Genomic DNA, 23,783 nt, shown 5'->3' with positions numbered 1-23,783 from the left:
TCCACAAATGGGACCTCCGAAAATTGCAAAGCTTCTTTAAGGCAAAGGACATATCATTAGGACAAAATGGCAACCAGCAGATTGGGAAAAGATCTTTTCTAATTCTCCATTTGATAGAGGGCTAATATCCAAAAAATACAAAGAATTCAATACGTTAGACTGCAGAGAAGCAAATAATTTATTAAAAAATGGGCTACAGTGCTAAACAAAGAATTCTTTTTTTTCCTTTTTCTCTTTTTAATTTTTTATTAGATATATTTCTTTACTTAGATTTTAAATGTTATTCCCCTTCCCGTTTTCCTGCCATAAGCCTCCAGTCCCTCCCCTCGGCCTCCCCAATACAGTCATTCCCCGTGTACATGCCCCTTATTGCCCCGGCCCATATTTGCCTGCACTAGGGGTCCAACCTTGGCAGGACCAAGGGCTTCCCCTTCCTCTGGTCCCCCAACAAGGCTATTCTCTGCTACATATGCATTTGGAGCCTTGGATCAGTCCATGTATAGTCTTTCGGTAGTGGTTTAGTCCCTGGCAGCTCTGGTTGGTTGGCATTGTTGTTTTTATGGGGTTGAAAGCTCCTTCAACTCTTTCAATCCTTCCTCTAATTCCCAGCAAGAGGGTCCTATTCTCAGTTTGGTAGTTTGCTGCTAGCATTGACATCTGTATTGGACATGCTCTGGATGTGTCTCTCAGAAGAGATCTATATCCAGTCCCTTTCTACATGCATTTTCTAGCTTCAACAACCTTATCTAGTTTTGGTGGCTGTATATATATGGGGCACATGTGGGGCAGGCTCTGAATGGCCCTTCTTTGAGTCGCTGCCCTAAACTTTGCTTCCATATCCCCTCCTATGGATATTTTCCCCCTTTTAAGAAGGAGTGGGAGCAACCACATTTTGGGCATTCTTCTTCTTCAGCTTCCTGTGGTCTCTGGATTGCATCTTGGGTAATTAGAGCTTTTTGGCTAATATTCACTTATCAATGAGTGCATCAGTGTGTTTTTCTGTGATTGAGTAACCTCACTCAGGATGATATTTTCTAGCTCATTCCATTTGCCTATGAATTTCATGAAGTCATTGTTTTTGATAGCTGAGTAGTACTCCATTGTGTAGATGTACCACATTTTCTGTATCATTCCTCTGTTGAAGGGCATCTGGATTCTTTCCAGCTTCTGGCTATCACACTTAAGGTTGCTATGAACATAGTGGAGGATGTGTCTTTATTGTATGTTGGATCACCTTTTGGGTATATGCCCAATATAGGTATAGCTGGGTCCTCAGGTAGTGTAATGTCCAATTTTCTGAGGAACCTCCAGAGTGGTTGTAAAAGTTTGCAATCCCACCAACAATGGAGGAGTGTTCTTCTTTCTCCACATCCTCACCAGCATCTGCTGTCACCTGAGTTTTTTTTAACTTAGCCACTATGACTGGTGTGAGGTGGAATCTCAGGGTTGTTTTGATTTGCATTTCCCTGATGACTAAGGATGTTGAACATTTCTGTAGGAGCTTTTTGGTCATTCAATAATCTTCAACTGAAAATGTTTTGTTTAGCTCTGAACTCCATTTTTTAATAGGGTTATTTGTCTCCCTGTGGTCTAACTTCTTGAGTTCTTTGCATATTTTGGATATTAGCCCTTTATCAGTTGTAGAATTGGTAAAGATCTTTTTCCAATTTGTTGGTTGCTGTTTTTTTCCAAATGACAGTGTCCTTTGCTTTACAGAAGCTTTGCAGTTTTATGAGATCCCATTTGTGGATTCTTGATCTTAGAGCATAAGCCATTGGTGTTTTGTTCAGGAAATTTTCCCCAGTGCCCATGTGTTTGAGACTCCTCCACACTTTTTCTTCTATTAGTTTGAAAGTATCTGGTTTTTATCTTTGAGTTTGTTTATATAGTGGATTACATTGATGGATTTTGTATATTAAATCATCCCTGCATCCCTGGGATAAAGCCTACTTGATCATGGTGAATGATTGTTTTGAGGTGTTCTTTGACTCAGTTTGCAAGAGTTTTATTGAATATTTTTGTATCAATACTCATAAGGGAAATTTGTCTGAAGTTCTCTTTCTTTGTTGGGTCTTTGTGTGGTTTAGGTATAAGAGTAATTGTGGCTTCACAGAAGGAATTCGGTAGTGCTCCATCTGTTTCAATTTTGTGTAATAGTTTGGATGGTATGGGTAAGAGGTCTTCTATGATGGTCTGATAGAATTCTGCACTGAACCCATATGGACCTGGGCTCTTTTTGATTGGGCGACTTTTAATAACTGCTTCTATTACATTAGAAGTTATGGGGTTGTTTAGATGGTTCATTTATTCCTGATTTAACTTTGGTACCTTTATCTGTCTAGAAAATTGTCCATTTCCTACAGATTTTCCACTTTTGTTGAATATAGGCTTTTGTAGTAGGATCTGATAATTTTTTTAATTTCTTCAAATTCTGTTGTTATGTCTCCCTTTTCATTTCTGATTTTGTTAATTTGGATACACTCTCTCTGACCTCTGGTTAGTCTGGCTAACTTGCTATCTTGCTGATTTTGTCAAAGAACCAACTCCTGGTTTTGTTGATTCTTTGTATAGTCCTTTTTGTTTCTATTTGGTTGATTTCAGCTCTGAATTTGATTATTTCATGCATTCTACTCCTCTTGGGTTTATTTCTTTCTTTTTGTTCTAGAGCATTTAGGTGTGTTGTCAAGCTGCTGACACATGCTCTCTCCTGTTTCTTTTTGCAGGCACTCAAAAAGTTTTTGAGTTTTCCTCTGAGTACAATTTTCATTGTGTCCCATAAGTTTGGGAATGTTATAACTTCATTTTCATTAAATTTTAAGAAGTGTTTAATTTCTTTATTTCTGCCTTGACCAAGTTGTCATTGAGTAGACCATTGTTCACCTTCCATGTATATGTGGGCTTTCTGTCATTTTTTTGTTATTGAAGACCAGTCTTAATGCATAGTGATCTAATAGGAGGCATGGAATTATTTCTATCTTCCTGTATCTATTGAGGCCTGTTTTGTGACAGAGTGTATGGTCAATTTTGAGAAGGTTCCATGAAGTGCTGACAAGACGGTATGTCCTTTTGTTTTAGGATGGAATGTTCTATAAATATTTGTTAAATCCATTTGGTTCATATCTTCTGGTAGTTTCTCTTCATCTCTATTTAATTTCTGTTTCCATGACCTGTCCATTGATGAGAGTGGGGTGTAGCAATCTCCTACCATGTTTTTTTGAAGTGCAATGTGTGCTTTGAGCTTTAGTAAGGTTTCTTTTATGAATGTAAGTGCCCTTGCATTTGGAGCATATATATTTAGGATTGAGAGCTCATCTTGCTGGATTTTTCTTTTGATGAATATGAAGTGTCCTTCCTTATCTTTTTTAATGACTTTTGGTTGAAAGTCAATTTTATTTTATAATTGAATGGCTACTTCAGCTTGTTTCTTTGGGCCATTTGCTTGGAGAGTTGTTTTACTCTGATGTAGTGTCTGTCTTTTTCTCAGAGGTGTTTTTCCTGCATGTGACAAAATTCTGGGTCCTCTTTACGTATCCAGTCTGTTAGTCTATGTCTTTTTATTGGGGAATTGAGTCTGATGATGTTGAGAGATATTAAGGAATAGTGATTGTTGCTTCTTGTTATTTTCGTATTTAGAGGTGGAATTATGTTTCTTTGTCTGTCTTTTGGTTTCATTGCAAGGAAATTATATTCTTGCTTTCTGTATGGTGTAGTTTCTCTCCTTGTTTTGGAATTTTCCATCTATTATCCTTTGTAGTGCTGGATTTGAGGAAAGATATTGCATAAATTTGGTTTTGTTATGGAATATCTTGGTTTCTCCATCTATGTTAATTAAGAGTTTTGCTGGATACAGAAACTTGGACTGGCATTTGTGTTCTCTTAGGGTTTGTATGACATTTATCCAGGATCTTTTATCTCTCATAGTTTCTGGTGAGAAGTCTGGTATAATTCTTATAGGTCTGCCTTTATATGTTACTTGACCTTTTTCCCTTACTGCTTTTAAAATTCTTTTTTGTTTTGTGCATTTAGTGTTTTAACTAATATGTGACAGGAGGAATTTCTCTTCTGGTCCAATGTATTTGGAGTTCTGTAGGCTTCTTGTATGTTTATGGGCAATTCTTTCTTTAGGTTAGGGAAATTTTCTTCTGTAATTTTGTTGAGTATATTTACTGGCCCCTTAAGTTGGGAGTCTTCACTTTCTTCTACACCTATTATCCTTAGGTTTGATCTTCTCATTGTGTCCTGGATTTCCTGTATGTTTTGGGCTAGGAGCTTTTTGTGTTTTACATTATCCTTGACAGTTGTGTTGATGTTTTCTATGGTATCTTCTGCCCCTGAGATTCTCTCTTCTATCTCTTCTATTCTGTTGGTGATGCTTGCGACTATGGCTCCTTGTCTCTCCCTTTGGTTTTCTACATCTAGTTGTCTCCCTTTGTGCTTTCTTTATTGTTTCTATTTCCATTTTCAATTCCTTCACCTGTTTGTTTGTGTTTGCCTGTAATTCTTTCAGTGATTTTTGTGTTTCTTCTCTAAGGGCTTCTACTTGTTTACTTGTGCTTTCCTGCATTTCTCTAAGGGAGTTCTTTATGTCTTTCTTAAAGTCCTCCATCATTATCAAAAAATGTGATTTCAAATCTAAATCTTGCTTTTCTGGTGTTTTTGGCTATCCAGTATTTTCTTTGGTGAGAGAACTGGGCTCTGATGATGCCAAGTAGTCTTGGTTTCCGTTGCTTAGGTTCCTGTGCTTGCCTCTAGCCATTGAGTTGTCTCTGGTGCTTGCTTGTCTTGCTGTTTCTGAAAGTAATTTGAGCCTCCTCTAGACCTCTGTGTCAGCACTCCTGTAGAATTGTTTTCCTGTTTTCTTTCAGCATTTCCTGAGAACAGGTGCTCTGATTTCAGGTGTGTCGGTGCTTCTGGATAGTCCTCCAGCTCTAGGCACAGGCAGGAATCAAAGGTTCCTGCTCCTGATTGCTTGTGTAGGTCCTTGCACCCTGTGGGCACAGTTGGCACTGTGCAATTCCCTCTTGGGTCTGGACTGTGGGCAGAGCGTATTCTCCTCTGATTTCTCCAGAGTAACCACACTTCTGAGGTTCCAGCTCTCTCCCCCAGGGTGTTTGGGTGCAGGGAGCTGTTTGGCTGGATCAGTTCAGTCCTGGGTGCAGACCAGAACTGTGGGTACCAGTGGTTGTCTGTTCCTATATCCCTGTGTCTGGAGGCACTGTGCAGTTTCCCCTTGGAACAGGGATGTGGGCCGAGGGAAACAGAGGTGGCAGTCTGTCCTTTGGCCTTGTGGTGTCTGCACTCAAACAAAGAATTCTTATCTGAGGAATATTGAATGGCTGAGAAGTACCTAAAGAAATGCTCAATATTCTTTGTCATAAGGGAAAAGCAATTTAAAATAACCCTGAGATCCCACTTCATACCAGTCAGAATGACTAAGATCAAAAACTCAAGTGATAGAAGATGATCCCAGGATCTGGAGAAAGAGGAACACTTTCCCATTGTTGGTTTTATAGCAAGCTTGTTCACCACTCTGGACGTCAGTCTGGTGGTTTCTTCAGAAAATTGGATATAGTACAACCTGAAGATCCAGCTCTACCACTCCTGGTCATATACGCAAAAGATGCTCCAACATATAAAACGGACACATGCTTCACTATGTTCATAGCAGTTTTATTTATAATAGCAGATGTTCTTCAACAGTGGAATGGATACAGAAACTTGATATGTCTACACAATGGAGTATGACTCAGCTATTAAAAACAATGACTTTATGAATTTCAAAGGCAAATGGATTAGGAAACCCAGTGACAAAAACACACATAGTATGCACTCACTGATTAGTGTATATTAGCCCAATAGCTCAGATTACCCAAGATACAATCCACAGACCATATGAAATTTAAGAAGGATGACCAAAATTTGGACCCTTCAGTTCTTTTTAGGAACATGAAAAAAAATTCATAGGAGGATGTACGGAGACAAAATCTGAAGCACAGACTGAAGGAATGGTCATTCAGAGCCTGTTCTAACTGGGTATCTAGTCCATATACATACAGCCACCAAACCCAGCCAGTATTGCTGATGCCAAGAAGTGCATGCTGACAGGAGTATTATATAGCAGTCTACTGAGAGGCTCTGCTAGAGCATGGCAAATACAGAGATCAATACTTGCAGCCAACCATTAACTGAGAAAGGGCTGCCCACTGGAGGCGTTAGAGAAAGGACTGAAGTACCTGAAAATGTTTGCAACCCCATAAGAGCAATACCAACGAACCAGAACTCCAGGGACTAATACATCATCCAAAGAGTACACATGGACAGACCCATGGCTCCAGCTGCATATCTAGCAGAGAATATACTTTTTTTATTATTATTATTAATTTGAGTATTGTTTATATACATTTCGAGTGTTATTCCCTTTCCCGGTTTCCGGGCAAACATCGCTCTCCCCCCTCACCTTCTTTATGGGTGTTCCCCTCCCCATCCTCCCCCATTGCCGCCCTCCCCCCAACAATCTAGTTCACTGGGGGTTCAGTCTTAGCAGGACCCAGGGCTTCCCCTTCCACTGGTGCTCTTACTAGGATATTCATTGCTACCTATGAGGTCAGAGTCCAGGGTAAGTCCATGTATAGTCTTTAGGTAGTTGTTTAGTCCCTGGAAGCTCTGGTTGCTTGGCATTGTTGTACATATGGGGTCTTGAGCCCCTTCAAGCTCTTCCAGTTCTTTCTCTGATTCCTTCAACAGGGGTCCTATTCTCAGTTCAGTGGTTTGCTACTGGCATTCGCCTCTGTATTTGCTGTATTCTGGCTGTGTCTCTCAGGAGCGATCTACATCCTGCTCCTGTCGGCCTGCACTTCTTTGCTTCATCCATCTTGTCTAACTGGATGGCTGTATATGTATGGGCCACATGTGGGGCAGGCTCTGAGTGTTCCTTCTGTGTCTGTTTTAATCTTTGCCTCTCTATTCCCTGCCAAGGGTATTCTTGTTCACTTTTAAAGAAGGAGTGAAGCATTCACATTTTGATCATCTGTCTTGAGTTCCATTTGTTCTAGGCATCTAGGGTAATTCAAGCATTTGGGCTAATAGACACTTATCAATGAATGCATACCATGTGTGTTTTTCTGTGATTGGGTTACCTCACTAAGGATGACATTTTCCAGTTCCAACCATTTGCCTACGAATTTCATAAAGTCATTGTTTTTGATAGCTGAGTAATATTCCATTGTGTAGATGTACCACATTTTCTGTATCCATTCCTCTGTTGAAGGGCATCTGGGTTCTTTCCAGCTTCTGGCTATTATAAATGAGGCTGCTATGAACATAGTGGATCACATGTCTTTTTTATATGTTGGGGCATCATTTGGGTATATACCCAAGAGAGGTATAGCTGGATCCTCAGGCAGTTCAATGTCCAATTTTCTGAGGACCCTCCAGACTGATTTCCAGAATGGTTGTACCAGTCTGCAACCCCACCAACAATGGAGGAGTGTTCCTCTTTCTCTGCATCCTCACCAGCATTTGCTGTCACCTGAGTTTTTGATCTTAGCCATTCTCACAGGTGTGAGGTGAAATCTCAGGGTTGTTTTGATTTGCATTTCCCTTATGACTAAAGATGTTGAACATTTCTTTAGGTGTTTCTCAGCCATTCGGCATTCCTCAGCTGTGAATTCTTTGTTTCGCTCTGAAGCCCATTTTTTTAATAGGGTTATTTGTTTCCCTGCAGTCTAACTTCTTGAGTTCTTTGTATATTTTGGATATAAGGCCTCTATCTGTTGTAGGATTGGTAAAGATCTTTTCCCAATCTGTTGGTTGCCGTTTTGTCCTAACCACAGTGTCCTTTGCCTTACAAAAGCTTTGCAGTTTTATGAGATCCCATTTGTCGATTCTTGATTTTAGAGCATAAGCCATTGGTGTTTTGTTCAGGAAATTTTTTCCAGTGCCCATGGGTTCCAGATGCTTCCCTAGTTTTTCTTCTATTAGTTTGAGTGTGTCTGGTTTGATGTGGAGGTCCTTGATCCACTTGGACTTAAGCTTTGTACAGGGTGATAAGCATGGATCTATCTGCATTCTTCTACATGTTGCCCTCCAGTTGAACCAGCACCATTTGCTGAAAATGCTATCTTTTTTTCCATTGGATGGTTTTGGCTCCTTTCTCAAAAATCAAGTGCCCATAGGTGTGTGTGTTCATTTCTGGGTCTTCAATTCTGTTCCATTGGTCTATCTGTCTGTCTCTGTACCAATACCATGCAGTTTTTATCACTATTGCTCTGTAATACTGCTTGAGTTCAGGGATAGTGATTCCCCCTGAAGTCCTTTTATTTTTGAGGATAGTTTTAGCTATCCTGGGTTTTTTGTTATTCCAGATGAATTTGCAAATTGTTCTGTCTAACTCTTTGAAGAATTGGATTGGTATTTTGATGGGGATTGCATTGAATCTGTAGATTGCTTTTGGTAAAATGGCCATTTTTACTATATTAATCCTGCCAATCCATGAGCATGGAAGAACTTTCCATCTTCTGAGGTCTTCTTCAATTTCTTTCTTCAGAGTCTTGAAGTTCTTATTGTACAAATCTTTTACTTGCTAGGTTAAAGTCACACCGAGGTACTTTATATTATTTGGGTCTATTATGAAGGGTGTCGTTTCCCTAATTTCTTTCTCAGCTTGTTTCTCTTTTGTGTAGAGGAAGGCTACTGATTTATTTGAGTTAATTTTATACCCAGCCATTTTGCTGAAGTTGTTTATCAGCTTTAGTAGTTCTCTGGTGGAACTTTTGGGATCACTTAAATATACTATCAAATCATCTGCAAATAGTGATATTTTGACTTCTTCTTTTCTGGTCTGTATCCCCTTGACCTCCTTTTGTTGTCTGATTGCTCTGGCTAGAACTTCAAGAACTATATTGAATAAGTAGGGAGATAGTGGGCAGCCTTGTCTAGTCCCTGATTTTAGTGGGATTGCTTCAAGTTTCTCTCCATTTAGTTTAATGTTAGCAACTGGTTTGCTGTATATGGCTTTTACTATGTTTAGGTATGGGCCTTGAATTCCTATTCTTTCCAGGACTTTTATCACGAAGGGGTGTTGAATATTGTCAAATGCTTTCTCAGCATCTAATGAAATGATCATGTGGTTCTGTTCTTTCAGTTTGTTTATATAATGGATCATGTTGATGGTTTTCCGTATATTAAACCATCCCTGCATGCCTGGGATGAAGCCTACTTGATCATGGTGGATGATTGTTTTGATGTGCTCTTGAATTCGGTTTGCCAGAATTTTATTGAGTATTTTTGCGTCAATATTCATAAGGGAAAATGGTCTGAAGTTCTCTTTCTTTGTTGGGTCTTTGTGTGGTTTAGGTATAATGGTAATTGTTGCTTCATAGAAGGAATTCGGTAGTGATCCATCTGTTTCAATTTTGTGGAATAGTTTGGATAATATTGGTATGAGGTCTTCTATGAAGGTCTGATAGAATTCTGCACTGAACCCTTCTGGACCTTGGCTCTTTTTGGTTGGGAGACCTTTAATGACTGCTTCTATTTCCTTAGGAGTTATGGGGTTGTTTAACTGGTTTATCTGTTCCTGATTTACCTTCAGTACCTGGTATCTGTCTAGGAAATTGTCCATTTCCTGAAGATTTTCAAATTTTGTTGAATATAGGCTTTTATAGTAAGATCTGATGATTTTTTGAATTTGCTCTGAATCTGTAGTTATGTCTCCCTTTTCATTTCTGATTTTGTTAATTTGGACACACTCTCTGGGTCCTCTCGTTGGTCTGGCTAAGGGTTTATCTATCTTGTTGATTTTCTCAAAGAGCCAACTTTTGGTTCTGTTGATTCTTTCTACGGTCCTTTTTGTTTCTACTTGGTTGATTTCAGCTCTGAGTTTGATTATTTCCTGCCTTCCACTCCTCCTGGGTGTATTTGCTTCTTTTTGTTCTACAGCTTTTAGGTGTACTGTAAAGCTGCTGATATAAGCTCTTTCCTGTTTCTTTCTGCAGGTACTCAGCGTTATGAGTTTTCCTCTTAGCACAGCTTTCATTGTGTCCCATACGTTTGGGTATGTTGTACCTTCATTTTCATTAAATTCTAAAAAGTCTTTAATTTCTTTCTTTATTTCTTCCTTGACCAGGTTATCACTGAGTAGAGCATTGTTCAATTTCCACGTATATGTGGGCATTCTTCCCTTATTGTTATTGAAGACCAGTTTTAGGCCGATAGCACGCATGGGATTATTTCTATCTTTCTGTACCTGTTGAGACCATTTTTTGACTAATTATATGGTCAATTTTGGAGAAAGTACCATGAGGAGCTGAGAAGAAGGTATATCCTTTGGTTTAGGATAGAATGTTCTATAAATATCTGTTAAGTCCATTTGGTTCATGACTTCTCTTAGTCTGTCTACGTCTCTGTTTCATTTCTGTTTCCATGATCTGTCCATTGATGTCCATGATCTGTTCCATTGATGGGGTGTTGAAATCTCCTACTATTATTGTGTGAGGTGCAATGTGTGTTTTAAGCTTTAGTAAGGTTTCTTTTATGTATGTAGTGCCCTTGTATTTGGGGCATAGATATTTAGGATTGAGAGTTCATCTTGGTGGATTTTTCCTTTGATGAATATGAAGTGTCCTTCCTGATCTTTTTTGATGACTTTTAGTTAAAAATTGATTTTATTTGATATTAGAATGGCTAGTCCAGCTTGCTTCTTCTGACCATTTGCTTGGAAAGTTGTTTTCCAGCCTTTCACTCTGAGGTAGTGTGTGTCTTTGTCTCTGAGGTATGTTTCCTGTAGGCAGCAGAATGCAGGATTCTCATTGCGTATGCAGTTTGTTAATCTATGTCTTTTAATTGGGGATTTGAGGCCATTGATATTGAGAGATATTAAGGAATAGTGATTATTGGATATGAGGTTATGTTTGTGTGCTTTTCTTCTGTTTTTTTTTTTTTTTTTTTTGTTTTTTTTTTTTTGCCAAGACGATTAGTTTCTTGCTTCTTCTAGGGTATAGCTTGCCTCCTTATGTTGGGCTTTACCATTTATTATCCTTTGTAGTGCTGGATTTGTAGAAAGATATTGTGTAAATTTGATTTTGTCCTGGAATAACTTAGTTTCTCCATCTATGTTAACTGAGAGTTCTGCAGGATACAGTAACCTGGGCTGGCATTTGTGTTCTCTTAGGGTCTGTATGACATCTGACCAGGATCTTCTGCCTTTCATAGTTTCTGGCTAAAAGTCTGGTGTGATTCTGATAGGTCTGCCTTTATATGTTACTTGACCTTTTTCCTTTACTGCTTTTAATATTCTTCCTTTATTTTGTGCGTTTGTTGTTTTGTCTATTATGTGATGGGAGGTGTTTCTTTTCTGGTCCAATCTCTTTGCAGTGTTGTAGGCTTCTTGTATGCCTATGGGTATCTCTTTTTTAGGTTAGGGAAGTTTTCTTCTATGATTTTGTTGAAGTATTTACTGGTCCTTTGAGCTGGGAGTCTTCACTCTCTTCTATACCTATTATCCTTAGGTTTGATCTTCTCATTGAGTCCTGGATTTCCTGTATGTTTTGGACCAGTAGCTTTTTCCGCTTTACATTATCTTTGACAGTTGAGTCAATGATTTCTATGGAATCTTCTGCTCCTGAGATTCTCTCTTCCATCTCTTGTATTCTGTTGGTGAAGCTCGTATCTACAGCTCCTTGTCTCTTCTTTTGGTTTTCTATATCCAGGGTTGTTTCCATGTGTTCTTTCTTGATTGCTTCTATTTCCATTTTTAATTCCTTCAACTGTTTGATTGTGTTTTCCTGGAATTCTTTCAGGGATTTTTGGGATTCCTCTCTGTAGGCTTCTACTTGTTTATTTATGTTTTTCTCTGTTTCTCTAAGGGAGTTCTTCATGTCTTTCTTGAAGTCCTCTAGCATCATGATCAAATATGATTTCGAAACTAGATCTTGCTTTTCTGGTGTGTTTGGATATTCCGTGTTTGCTTTGGTGGGAGAATTGGGCTCTGATGATGCTATGTAGTCTTTCTTTCTGTTGCTTGGGTTCCTGTGCTTGCCTCTTGCCATCAGATTATCTCTAGTGTTCTGCTATTTCTGACAGTGGCTAGACTGTCCTATAAGCCTGTGTGTCAGGAGTGCTGTAGACCTGTTTTCCTGTTTTCTTTCAGCCAGTTATGGGGACAGAGTGTTCTGCTTTCGGGCGTGTAGTTTTTCCTATCTACTGATCTTCAGCTGTTCCTGTGGGCCTGTGTCTGGAGGCGTGTCTGTCTCTCTGAAGGTTTAGCTCTCCCTCCCACGGGATTTGGGTGCAGAGAACTGTTTATCCGGTAGGTCCCTTCAGGTTCTGGAGGTGTCTCAGATGCAGCAGTCCTGCTGCTCCTGGGCCCTCCTCTACGGGAACCCAGAAGCCGTATACAGTTTCCCCTTGGGCCAGGGATGTGGGCAGGGGTGGCAGTGTTGGTGGTCTCTTCTGCTCTGCAGCCTCAGGAGTGCCCACCTGACCAGGTGGTGAGTTCTCTCTCCCATGAGGTTTGGGAGCAGAGGCGAGAATATTCTTTTCGTGCACCATAGATAATAGAATTCCTTGGTCTTGCTAAGGCTGGATCCCCCTCCTCCACTGTAGGGGAATGTCAGGGCAGGGAATTGGGAAGGGGAAGGTGGTTGTTGGGGGGAAAGGAGTTAACATTTGAAATGTAAATAAGTATCCAAAAAAAAAGCCAACCTGCAACAACTGTTGGTTACCTCCACCTTAAAAGTCCCAGTATTATACCAATGGGAAATATTCTACAGGTCAGTCATGGTGGTTTATAATTCTGAAGTATACGAGATCTACTAATTGATTTCTTGCTTCACAGCTTGCCTAGAACTTAAGATACTATGATAACTTATCCTCAGAGTAGTTCCCAATTCAGTTCAAACTTAATTCCTTCAAGACCTATGTTTTAAGTATGTGGTGTGTTCTATAATGTAATGTGGTATAACCTTCAAGTACTGGGAGACAACAGAATACAGTGACAATTGACGAAACTATTTTAGTGGTTTCAGAGTATCTCTGACCAACACTTTAAGGAGAGATTCTTTAAGCGAGTCACTAGGACTTTTTCTTCAATAGTTTATGGCTTTGTGAGATAAGGTTTATCACTTCATGTAGCATAAGTTTATGTCATACAAGAGTATAAGTGCTTATAAATATTATATATTTGCTTTAAGTAAACATAAAATATGATCCCTATGAATTTTTCAAAAAATATTTCAATATTACCTCTCACATCCAACATGTTTGGCTTTTGTAGCTTCAATCTGCCCAAACCACCATGATGAAAGTTTTTTTCTAGAGGTTATATTGTATATTATCTAACATTTATTTTATAAAGCATTTTTTCAGACAGTATGAAGTTGGAATTACATTTCTTCTGCTTGGCCTATAAATATCCAAATACCCAAGATATAGCAATTGATTTTTACTGAGTTGTTATACATTGTAGGAGGATATCAGTTATTGCTTTAATGTTTGCTATACTTGAGGTTTCTAATGTGTTATCTATAACCCTTTCCTCTCTACTGCACTGATTACTGCAGTTGTAATGACTTAAATTAGTATTATAAAAAATACTATATCACATTTGAATATGACTTATATCATTGTATTGTATTTTTTTAAATCTTTCACCATTGTTAATCCCATGTATAAATTCTGTCAGGAATTTTGTACACAATTTGGAAATTTCTTTGTCCCTTGTTAGCATATCATTTAAAGCTTGGGGAATGTTGCTTTTTTAGTAATTTTCTTAGTTTAATAACCTATATGGTTACTCTGTTGGGGAATTAATAAAAAACAATACTCTTTGTGGTAAGATAATCATTGTTATTTTAATGAGGAAAAATCAAATCTCTCATTATTAAGCATGCTACAATGTGCAGACTTTGATGGCATGCTTCTTTGTAGAATTACCATGTTCAATTAAGGAAGTTCTATCGATTTCTACTTTGTTAAGAATATCATTGTATTTCAGTAGCTCTTTGTTTGACACTTGTCAAATATTGGTATTTTTTCCTTCAATATCTTTACACTGTGAATCATTCACATTGCTTTTCCATTGTTGTGTCAGCTTTCCATTCTTGAAGCCAAACATATTTTGTGTGCTCATGATGCTTAGACCTTGGTTCAGATCACTAGATTAAATTTGTTCAGAAATTTTGTTCATACATTCATGGTGACACATTAATACAGTTTGTTGTCAAATATATTTAATTTTAATCAGGGACTTCTACCCTGCCTTTGACCATTCAGTTCCCAGATAAAAGACACATAGCTACTATTAATTACAATAGGCCTTCATCACCACTAAAGATTGGCAGATATCTACCCTCTATGCAATTAGAATCTACTTACCTATTGGTAATCCTGAGAAATTACTTATTATTTTTTCCTGTGGGATGCTCTTAACTCCAATTAGTCAGCCTTCATCACCATAATTTTAATATTTTTAACCATGGTGTCTTTTCCTCTCTACACCTCATCTCTTCCCTCATAGTCTCCTAAGACCCTATACTCTGGAAAAGCAAACTCTGCTTATGTCTCTTCTTCCCAGCTATTAGTTGTTGACATCGTTATTTAACCAGTGGTTTTAAATCATGGAGCAAAGTCATATTGTGAGTGTGCATTCTCTTTTTCCTGGCAGCAACCGGATCTTGGGGGCCAGGACAATCAGCATTAAAAGATCAAACCTCAACAATAGTTTTCTTATAGTGACTATTATTTTATTATTAGTCTATTGCTGACCTATGGCAGTAATTTTGGAATTTATTTCTCTGCTGTACTTTTTCATAAGGAATTACATATAATCAGTATTACCTTTCATAAATGTTTGGTAAAATTATTCAGTGACACTATATACACGGAATTCTTTTCCTTCATGATATTTAAATAATACATTTAATTTCCCTACTCATATGTAACATTCAAAAGTTGCCTAACTGTGAGTTTTATAAGTCTATACTATTTACAGAATGAACTCACTCTTTTCACTGTTTAAAGGTACACATGGACATTGGATAAAGGCTCCTTATTTTACTGCAAGGGTTAGAGAATTGCTTATAACACCCTCATTTTATGTGTAATATTAAAAGTTCTGTTACCCTTCATTTTGCCTCTTTTGGGTTTTATTCTGGAGTCACTCTCTGTGTAACTTGCAAAATAGAGTTAGTAACCTGAAGTCATTATTACCTATCATACTTTAAAAAAATTAATTCTCACTATTTACATACGTGCATGTTTGCACACACACACACACACACACACACACACACACACACGTATTGATGTTCCTAAAGGCCAGAATATATTGGCTTCTCTGAATCTGAAGTAGCAGGTGAGTGTGAGTGGGACCTAGGAAGCCATAGAAAATTCCATCCTATTACACATTTCCTCCTAAACAATTTTTAGCTATAACCCATATATTTATATGGGCTCTATACTTTTTAGTCCAATTCATTCAGAATACTTTTACACTTTCCTGAAAAATTTTCTCTAATGCATATAGATATCTGAAAAGTTTTTCTAGTGTCATTGAACTAAGGTTTTCTATGTTAATTTGCTGTTTCCCAAGAATATGCAATTTATTTAAAAATATTGTAATTTATAATGCTAACTGGAAATGGTATCTCTTTCAGACAACATTTTTGAAAAGTGTGTATCTCGATATTCAAGGACAACATGTTTAAACTATGACGTTAACTCTGTTGTGTTGATATTCAGGTTGGTTATTTCATTGTTTTGCTTATTTGCTCCACCAACTATGAAAGAGAAATGTTTGATCTTTTCATTTATAGTCATGAGTTTATCTCTATTTTTTTAAAAATTTAACCCATGTTTTCGTGGATAAATATGTAAATACCTTTTCTGGGAAAACTAATCTGATTTCTTTGTGGGAATGTAAAGTTTTGTGATCTACAGCTTCATAGTGAATATTACACATGCTTTTAACTCATGTGCTATTATTAGCATTTTCATTTTAGATAATATCTTCAAAAGATTAGTGTGAACAAATTATTTTCATTTTAATTCTATTTTGTCCATTCTAATCCTGTATAATTGTCACATACATAAAACATTTGAATAGTGATAGACTGTTTTTTCTATCACAAAAAAAGCAAATATCCAAAATTTGAATCTCTGTGGATTCTGGGTATACTGGTGCATTCTCTGTGAACTCATATATGTATTAGTTCTGCTGTGTCCAGAAATCGCGGTTTCCTTGGGTACATTTATACCCTTGGGCAGGTACAATCTTTCTCTTTCCTCCTGTCCATAGTCCTCTGAGCCTTGGGGGAAGAAATTTGATGAAGATATCCCATTTAGCACTGAATACTCCAAAGTCTGTCTGGCTCACACACGCAGGCACACACACAAACACACACACACAAACACACACACACACACACACACACACACACACACACATTATAAAATGCCTTGGCTACCTCAAAAGCTGGGTACTCCTAAAGCTTCCCTTATCACACCAGACCCAATCAGGGAAGTGAACAGTTGCTACTACCCAAAGTCTGATATGACGAGTTGGCTTTATATCCTACTGCACTTGTGGGCCATCCTTCTACCCTGAGTCGTGGCAACTCTGTCTTTTTCCTCTCTACATCCTTGTCCATACCATGCCCAGTCATTAGCCAGTGGTAACTTTATTGACCAGCCGAAAAACAATTGCAGACACGGACCTTTAGCATTTGGACTAGCAGATTCCCGATTGAATCAAACCATGAGAACCAGTCTCTAGCACCTCCTCTTTTCTGTCCAACTTTGCAGGAAGTAATGAAAGCAAGGTCTGGTTCCAAGATTGGTTCTTGATTCCATCAATAAAGAAGGTGGAGGCTAATTGCTGAGATGAAGGGAAAAGTGGGACTTCTGGGTGTCAGGAGGAAATGCAGATGCAGGGAAAGAGAAGGAGCTTTTTTGTCCAGGCTTTAGAATGAAGCAATCCCACTAAAATCAGGGATTATACGAGGCTACCCACTCTCTCCCTACTTATTCAATATAGTTCTTGAAGTTATAGCCAGAGCAATCAGACAACAAAAGGAGATCAAAGGGATATAAATTGGAAAATAAGTCAGAATATCACTATTTGCAGATGATATGATAGTATATTTACGTGATCCCAAAAGTTCCACCAGAAAACTACTAAACATGATAAACACCTTCAGCAGAGTGGCTGGGTATAAAATTAACTCAAGTAAATCAATAGCCTTCCTCTACACAAAAGAGAAACAAGACGAGAAAGAAATTAGGGAAACGACACCCTTCATAATAGTCTCAAATAATATAAAATACCTCGGTGTGACTTTAACCAAAAACGTGAAAGATCTGTATGATAAGAATTTCAAGCATCTGAAGAAATTGAAGATGTCAGATGGAAAGATCTCCCATGCTCATGGATTGGCAGGAATAATATTGTAAAAATGGCCATTTTACCAAAAGTGATCTACAGATTCAATGCAATCCCCATCAATAAAATTCTTCAGAGAGTTAGACAGAACAATTTGCAAATTCATCTGGAATAACAAAAAACCCAGGATAGCTAAAACTATCCTCAACAATAAAAAGACTTCTGGGGGATTCACTATCCCTGAACTCAAGCAGTATTACAGAGCAGTAATGATTAAAAAACTGCATGGTATTGGTACAGAGACAGACAGATAGAGCAGTGGAATAGAATTGAAGACCCAGAAATGAACCCACACACCTATGATCACTTGATTTTTGACACAGATGCCAAAACCATCCAATGGAAAAAAGATAGCATTTTTAGCAAATGGTGCTGGTTCAACTGGAGGTCAACATGTAGAAGAATGCAGATCGATCCATGCTTATCACCCTTTACAAAGCTTAAGTCCAAGTGGATCAAGGACCTCCACATCAAACCAGGTACACTCAAACTAATACAAGAAAAAGTGGGGAAGCATCTTGAACACATGGGCACTGGAGAAAATTTCCTGAACAAAACACCAATGGCTTATGCTCTAAGACCAAGAATTAACAAATGGGATCTCATAAAACTGCAAAGCTTCTGTAAGGCAAAGGACAATGTTGTTAGGACAAAGCAACAACCAACAGATTGGGAAAAGATCTTTACCAATCCTACAACTGATAGAGGGCTTATATCCAAAATATACAAAGAACTCAAGAAGTTAGACTGCAGGGAGACAAATAACCCTATTAAAAAATGGGCTTCAGAGCTAAACAAAGAATTTAAAGCTGAGGAATGCCGAATGGCTGAGAAACACCTAAAGAAATGTTCAACATCTTTAGTCAAAAGGGAAATGCATATCAAAACAACCCTGAGATTTCACCTCACACCAGTGAGAATGGCTAAGATCAAAAACTCAGGTGACAGCAAATGCTGGAGAGGATGTGGAGAAAGAGGAACACTTCTCCATTGTTGGTGGGATTGCAGACTGCTACAACCATTCTGGAAATCAGTCTGGAAGTTACTCAGAAAATTGGACATTGAACTACCTGAGGACCCAGCTATACCTCTCTTGGGCATATACCCAAAAGATGCCCCAACATATAACAAAGTCACATGCTCCACTATGTTCATAGCAACCTTATTTATAATAGCCAGAAGCTGGAAAGAACCCAGATGCCCTTCAACAGAGGAATGGATACAGAAAATATGGTACATCTACACAATGGAATATTACTCAGCTGTCAAAAACAATGACTTTATGAAATTCATAGGCAAATGGATGGAACTGGAAAATATCGTCCTGAGTGAGGTAACCCAATCACAGAAAAACACACGGTATGCACTCATTGATAAGTGTCTATTAGCCCAAATGCTTGAATTGCCCTTGATGCCTAGAACACATGAAATTCAAGACAGATGATCAAAATGTGAATGCTTCACTCCTTCTTTAAAAGGGGGAACAAGAATACCGTTGGCAGGGAATAGGGAGGCAAAGTTTAGAACAGAGGCAGGAGAAGCACCCATTCAAAGCCTGCCCCACATATGGCTCATACATATACAGCTACCCAATCAGACAAGATGGATGAAGGGAAGAAGTGCAGGCCGACAGGATCCGGATGTAGATTCTCCTGAGAGACACAGCCAGAATACAGCAAATACAGAGGCGAATGCCAGCAGCAAACTACTGTACTTAGAACGGGACCCCTGTTGAAGGAATCTTAGAAAGGAATGAAAAAGCTTGAAGGGGCTTGAGACTCCATATGAACAACAATGTCAACCAATCAGAGCTTCCAGGGACTAAGCCACTACCCAAAAACCCTGGGCTTCAACCTCATAGGTAGCAATGAATAGCCAAGTAAGAGCACGAGTGGATGGGGGAGCCCTTGGTCCTGCCAAGACTGAACCCCCAGTGAATGGGATTGTTGGGGGAGGGTGGTAATGGTGGGAGGATAGGGAGGGGAGCACCCATATAGAAGGGGAGAGGGAGGGGCTAGGGGGATGGTGGCCTGGAAACCGGGAAGGGGAATAACAATCGAAATGTAAATAAGAAATACATAAGAAATACTCAAGTTAATAAAGATGGGGAAAAAAAAGAATGAGGAGTCAGGAGCAGTCATATAAGATCTTGTGGAAACTAGAACTGGCGGCCTCTGCCACCTGTGATTAACCAAGGTAACTGATATAGACAAGCTAATAAGGTTTAGGCAGAAGATTTTGCGCCCAGCAATTGTGGCATCGGACAAGTTCAAACTTAACAGAGCTGGAATGTTTTCCTTCCGTGGAGCAAAGTTGGATAGAGATAGAAAAAAGCCAGATGAAGCTATGCTGGCACCATGATTCCAGCTCCTGGGAGAGACAATAGCTGGCCATTGGTGGAGTTAAGCCAGAAGAAATGGGCAAGAAGGGAGTGGGACCAGAGGCAGCCAATCTCAGAGTTAAGCCAGGAGCGAGCGCTGCTCAGGCTGGTAGCCTGATTTTAAATTAGATGCAACAGTCCAAATTAAAAACAAACAAATAAACAAAAAACCTTTTCTCTCAGACATAAATTGCATACAACCATAACAATGATGTATATCAGAGAGTATGATATACAATAAAGATCAGTCCATTATATTTGTCAATTAGAAAAAGTACTTTACCTTCATTTCTAACTTAAAGACTTTATGATTCTATACCTGAATTATTTTTTTGATTTTAGGCTGAAAACCTTTTTTTCTAGTTCTATATCATATCTTTGGATGTTAAACAACTTAAGTTTGCTTTGGGGAATATAATTAGTCTTCAACCATGTCAGAAATTTGAGAATGAATTAAATATTATCTGAGTATATAGGAAGTGTCAAGCATAGCTTCTAAAACTTAAACAATTGTATGGACAGCTGACTACCTGGATAGTCCCCTAATTTCTTACAATGTTGGAGCATCTTTCTGTCCCAGACCCAGCAATGAAGAAAGAAGATAAAGGACTAGTTTACCCTGTTTTATTACAAGTGTTTGTCCTTTTGGATGGTATTTTGTCTGCAGAAGAAATAGGCAATTTCTACCCTGTGGCTACCTTTCCACAAGAAGCAACCTCACCTGGAGGTAAAGATGTTCAATTCTTCTTTGAAGGAGAATGAGGAAGCTGTCAGAAGCAGACATGTTCATTGTCAAATGATCCTTAATAATGAAATGACATTTAATGTCACATTCTGTGGACTTCAGATGTTTTGGAAAACTATGTAAAGTATATTTGAATTATTAAACTTTAACTACTGCTAGCCATTTATATTTGAGTGAATTGAAAGCACTTTATTATAATTAAATTAGAATCAAACTTTACCAGGGATTTAATATCTGGACCTTAACTTGTGTTTCCTATTATTTTAAACAGTTTGCAATAGCAGCTATTGGAAGGACTGAGTCATACCCTTTTATTCTTAAATGAGTTGCATAGGCACAATGCCTATCTAGGAGTAGCAATATTAATTTTAAATTTCATATCAATATACAAATTTATACCATTGAAAACCTTAATTCTATATCAATATATAAATTCTGTACCAGTGTAAGAAATTATAACTTCAATTTTACATCAATGACAAAGATTTCTATCAATGTAAGATTATGGCTACACAATGCTTTGTCAAGAAAAAATTTAGTAATCCATCTCATCTTTTTTCGCCTCATTCAAAATTATGACCATTCCCAAATTATGCCTTAAAATGACAAGCTATCTATAATTTATAAAATAACTATAACAAGACACCCAAACTCAGGGATTCAGGCTGACAACTCTCCATGGCTTCTCTCTGCTGAATAGTAATATTTTAAAGGGGTGGGAAAAGGCTAGGAAAATTAGAGAATTGGTTAGACTTAAGAATGCTAGCTTTAGCATTGGTTATCCACTTTCTGTATGCTTAGAAGAGTCAGGACTTAACTGAAGTTCTGAATGGATCCGTCTGAAAGTTGGGATGAGGCAAGATCATCTAAAATCACTAGCAATTCTTGAAACTGTTCTGGAATCAAGTCTCTGGACAACATCAGGAAGTGGGGGAGTTTGGGGGCTGGGCAGCAAGTCAGTTTCCCATCTCTGACAATGGATCTTGTCAAAGTGGTACATTCTGTAATATAGGACTCTAACAATCAAAATTTTGCTACCAATAAGACATTTGTATGGATTGTGCAGGGTGCACAGACCAGTTAAAGATGAAACTTGGCTCCTTGTTTGAGCAGGTGAAAAGAAACTGTCTTTTATATGAGTTAATTTTATCAGTAACCAATTGTAACAAATCTTCATTCTTGCCATATGAAGAATCTTAAGAATTCCATAACTAACAAGATTCTTTTTTTCTCATTTAGCTGAAGTTTTTCATAGAGACATGTTTATATCTAAGCCTGTTACAGAGCTGTTTCCATATGAAGGAGTCAGGAGATCAAGACTTGTTTAATTTTCTCGAATTTTTTGAGATCTTCAGGAGGTGTTCTCCTGTTATGTCTGATCCATATCACTCTGAAAGGGGTTCAGAACCTTTTCTCCTTTCCTGTCAGCACAAATACTTAGCCTCTCTCCAGAATAGCATGTCTTTGTTCCAGTAACCAGAAAAAACTAAAGGTATAGCTCGACCTTGAGAATTATGTAAAAAGAAAGGGGCCTACTAAAATATGTACCCACAGAGTTGTTTGTCTCCGTAATAGGAAGGATCTAAGAATACACAGGAGTAAAAATAGTTTAGGCCATGATCACATGTAGGTTGGGGCAGGAGAGAGCAAAGAAGCACTGTCTCAACAGAGGAAAATTGTTTAGATTGCTTTAATTGCTTTGAATTGTTTTAATTGTCAAAATTATCAAAGTGCATGTGGTTATAAGTTTGGTGGTTATATCAAAATTCCTCTTCCTATGAATTCAAGCACCCACTGTAGGTCAGAGATCAAGAAAGTGGGTGGGGTTTCAGCATGGCACCTTTAATTCACTACTCCTGAGAAAGTAGTGTTTCAGTTTTTTCCTGATTTTGAGTATATGGTAGCATGTGGAGCCAAAACAATGATCGTGTGTGAGCATGTTCATACCTTTCCACAAAGAAAGCACTTTCAGTACCTGCATGGGAGTCTCTCCTATCCATGATGATAGCTACATGTATACTTTCATGGAGTGACATAGATTCTGGAAGTACAGAACAGAAAGCAAATGCTTACTTAGACACCTTTCTTCCTAGAAATCTATGTCTGCTACCTGCTAAGGGATTTTATATACCTTTAGTTTGATTTATATACAATGTTTACCATCAATATAAACTTCCATGTTTCATATTTTCTCTTTCTTTTAAAACATTGGGGACTTCCAATTCGAACACAGATTCTTTTTTTTTTTAAGATTTATTCATTTATTATATATAAGTACACTGTAGCTGTCTTCAGTTACACCAGAAGAGGGCATCAGATTCCATTACAGATGGTTGTGAGCCACCATGTGGTTGCTGGGAATTGAACTCAGGACCTCTGGAAGAGTAGTCGGGTGCTCTTAAGTGCTGAGCCATCTCTCCAACCCTCGAACACAGATTCTTGGTAACTGCTTTTTTGTTCAGAAACTTAAACTCTAAATATGAAGTCTTAAAGACCTATCTCTTTAAAAAAATGAACTAGTCACTGGATGTCTTCTAAAGGACTGCCCAAAAGTAACATTGTGGCACTGTATGTATCTTCAATAATTTACTTCAGATTATTGGGGAGCCTTCTTTCTCATATACAATTTTTTAAGTACAAAATTAAAAGAAAAAAGAAAATCACATATCCACACTCATGTTTAATTCTTCGTTTAATATTTAATCATGTTTTCCTCCATACAAGGGAAGAATAGTGTTATATATGACTAAATTATTATTTCATGCAAATACTTATCTATAAGCACATATACAATCATTGGAATGAGGAATTTAGATCAAATTCCAGATTGTTCATATGCTATAACCATCTTTCATCTGTAAAATATGAGAAAACGCATGCAGTCATTTTGGTTAATAACATGGGTTTCAGTGCTTTATCATATATAAAATATAGACGGTATGGCTTTGGAACTTTAAATGAAATTGTTTCTCATTAACTTACCTAAGGTTCCCAAAATGTAATGATTATCTTGTTTGATTCTTAGTGATTTCCATCGCAAAACAATAGGCCAAATTAATAACGTTACTCTAACAAATATATAAGATCTTACTCTATGCTTCAAAGTTAGAAACCTCAGTCAGGTTATAAATATGTAAATCATTGACTAGCATACTTTTAAATTTTGTGCACTTAATATATCAGTAATATTTCAATTAATATATATGTTAAGTTTTTATTAT

The sequence above is a fragment of the Rattus norvegicus genome, chromosome 4, assembly GCF_021556685.1.
Source record: "Rattus norvegicus strain SHRSP/BbbUtx chromosome 4, alternate assembly SHRSP_T2T, whole genome shotgun sequence".
In the NCBI taxonomy this organism is placed as follows: Eukaryota; Metazoa; Chordata; class Mammalia; order Rodentia; family Muridae; genus Rattus; species Rattus norvegicus.
The sequence above is the reverse complement of the archived record's forward strand: the minus strand, read 5'-3'. Positions refer to the sequence as shown.